Source organism: Engystomops pustulosus, chromosome 1, assembly GCF_040894005.1.
Source record: "Engystomops pustulosus chromosome 1, aEngPut4.maternal, whole genome shotgun sequence".
Lineage (NCBI taxonomy): Eukaryota > Metazoa > Chordata > Amphibia > Anura > Leptodactylidae > Engystomops > Engystomops pustulosus.
In genome coordinates this window covers 203,081,256-203,084,806 of record NC_092411.1, presented here as the reverse complement: position 1 = coordinate 203,084,806, position 3,551 = coordinate 203,081,256, and positions in this window count along the sequence as shown.

Here is a 3,551-nt window from a genome sequence, read left to right as displayed (position 1 = left end):
GATAGGCATAGCTGGCTGTGTACAATACATCTGGCTAGTTGTATATCGTAGATAGTAAGCTCTTTTGAGCAAGGCCTTCTGTTCTCTTGTGTCATTTGAAAATGTTATTGCTGTGTATTATGTATTATTTTAATTGTATATGTACCCCATTGTCTCTAAAGTGATTCAGAATATGAAGGTGATATATAAATAAAGATTTATCTGTATTCTTTTGTTTATAAATATATAAAAAAATGTCATAACCACATATTATCACTACATGGTGGGCCAAGCATCCATCCATATGGATACACTTAATTAACATGGGAATGGTTGGTGATATCAACTTTCTGTTTGTGGTACATTATATAGTATATAATATAAGGGGGAAACTTTTTCCAATGGGAAGAAGGTCATGTAACACACCAAACATTTTGAGAATTTCACAAGAAAAACAATGGTGTGCCCTAAGGTTTTAACATTATTCTTTCATGAGTAATTTACATGTTTATGACCACTTATAAAATGTGTTCAAAATGTTGCCCATTGTGTTGGATTGTCAATGCAACCCTCCTCTCCCACTTTTGACACACTGATGGCAACACCGCAGAAGAAATGCTAGCACAGGCTTCCAGGCCGACCCCCTTAGACTTTTATCTTTGGTCATCTTAAAGGCAATTCTTTATGCTGTGAAGATATGAGATGTGGCACATCTGAAACAACGGATGCTAGAAGCCAATGCTAGAATTTCTAGATGTAGAATGCAGTAGATATATAGTGGGTTGCCTACCATTTAATATTTTTAATCTTAGTGTCATGTGGTACATCAGAAGGACCTTTTGTGAATGACATAACCATAGCACAGTGCCATTTACATTAAAAGGGTATTCCTATCTCAGCAATCATTTATTTGCCTTATATATAGATACATTGCTTCAGCTAGATTATTAAAATGTACCTGTGTTATTATTATTTACCATAAATGTAGCCATGTTGTTTCTAGATACACGATTGCTGTCCTAGGATACGGCCGGCTCCACACTCTTACAGCTGTGGCCACACATGCTCTTTTGAATTCCGAACACCTGGATTCAGTGTTCATTATCACAGAACAGAACTGTGGGGCATGCAGTAACCCCTGGCCATTTCATACGCAAAAAATATTTGTTTCTTTGTGAAATCACTCCAGCAGCGGTGGTTGTATCCAGGGACAGATGGGAAATTAACTTCCCACAGGTACATTTTTTTTAAATCCTATTGCAAAAATGTATGTCAGTTACAAACATGATGGGATCTGTAAGTTTGTTCTCAAGTCGGAACAGGTGTATTTTGTAAGTGTAGCTCCAGTTGATTTATGATTTTTGGGTTGTCACAGGAACAAGGATTAACAATAAACCTTTACCTTTTGATAACTATTATGGTTAAACATTGCAGCCGTGGGCTAAAAGTCAGTAAATTACCATCATCCAGATTTGGGCAGAAATCACAATCTGTAATTAGGAATTGTCCGCATGTTGGGTATTCTTAAGTTGGGGACTGCCTGTATATGACAGATAAATTAAATTAAGTATGAATTTCCAGTTGGTAATATTCCTTTAGCATAAGTAATAGCGGTGTTGGGCAAAACAAGGAATTTTGGTGCCCAGTCAGGCAAGGAAAATTGCTAACCTCTCCCACCCCCAGCTATAAAATCAACTTCTAATGATACAATCAGTGGTAGACAAGAGGTTAAAGGTAATACTCCATTGTAGCCTCCATTTTATTTTATGATCTAGGGGTCCTTTCCACTTTTGCTCCTTTTTTAACTTGTTTAAGAGCTACACCCATAGCAGGAAAGGACCAGGTATTGATTGGTACATTTGGCAGGTAGTTACCGGCCCTTGTACTCTCTTGCTTTAGGTGCCTCTTTGCTCTTCTGTTGCCGGGACATTCAACCAGCGGCAGGACACAGAGCAGGAGGAGGAAACAGGAACAATGAGTATGTGTCAGTTGTACTTTCTGCTTCCCAGGTTCCTGCATTAGAGAGTGCTACTATCAGTGATGATAGTGCCTATTGGCTTACTATTCATCCCTGGGTTTAAGAACCAGGCTGAGAATGTCATCTTAGGTCATTGAACCAGGATTAAAGCACATTCATTTAATGGCATTCATGAATTTCAACCCCACCTAGATGAGTGGATTGGTGCTCTAGGTTGGTTTCTACACCTCAACCCGGCCTTGGGTGTGGTGTGCTAGAGAGTACAGGGCCGGTGCAAGCACTGGGCATACCTGGGCAAGGGCTGTCCATAAGGAATCCATTGGGGTGATGCTTTATATAAATTAAGTATTTGGCATGATAAACTCGGGAATATTTAGGGAACAGGATACAGGAGGAGTTTTAGTTTCTGAATTTTTAACGCCGCCATGTTCACTGCAAAGGGACCTACTGAAACCTGGAGCTGACCCTGAATATATTGCTAAATATATGACGTTGTGATTTGCTTTGCATGAGATGAAAATCATTTGTCATTATTATCATAAGTTGAAAATGGAAGTAAGTCAGACTGAAATTGAAGCAATCCCTCACGGTTTACTTTTTCCCTCATTTACTTGGCCTTGTTCTCACCCGGATTGGATCCCGGTGAACAGGGCTGGGTGGAGGAGGGGAAGGGGTTTTCATTTCTCCTTCCCCTATACGCAGAAGGGTGATCACAAAACGGTGGCACACTGTGTGCTTACTGTACCATGACCGGGCGTCACAAAGGTCTATGGAGGCCGCGATCTGCTTGCAAATCATGTGACCGGTTCTCTGCCCCCATAACAGTCATGTGAATAAGCCCTTACTTTATATGCTTGCATATGTGTTTCTGGTAGAGCAAGTTGACTAACATCTGTAAATTTTCCTATTTATTGAATAAAGCAGAAAATAAAGAGTTATTTCAGCCTTAGAGAAGATCTATTTTCATGCTGTTTACACCTTTCCTGTAGATGCAGAAGAAGGACTCGAGCACCAGAACAGGTATAGAATAAATTGGTTTGAGCTCATATATTGCCTAATTTTTCTAGAAGCACAATAGCCACATCAATAGCTGAGCTGCAGTCACCATACTCGGACACAAGCCAGAAAATGGAACTGCACTTCCAATTATTTGTATAATTTGACCATGGGTAGGTCATTTAAAAAGATACTCCACTGATTGTTTTCCCCATTTCATCATATCCCTAAGACCCCCCAGTATGTTCAAGTCAGCAGGCATTGCTGTCTACCTGAAAATTTATCTCTATCACTTTCTGAATAGGCAATTGCACAGACTGTACCACACAGGCTTTCCACGGGGGTAGCATATATTCTTATGACAGTGCACAAAGGCAAACATCCGCCTCAGGGAAGTACAAGGTATAATTATTAAAATTTGGTCATCAGCATGAATATATCAACATAGGATAAATGCATCAACAGAGAGATATTTGCCCCACAGTAGGCACCCCCTCCCCAAGGCGGAGAACACACATTCACTTACCCATTCACACCTCACACATACAATGAAATGTGTTTGTGCTCAAGACAAAATAAATCAAATAAATCAAAAACA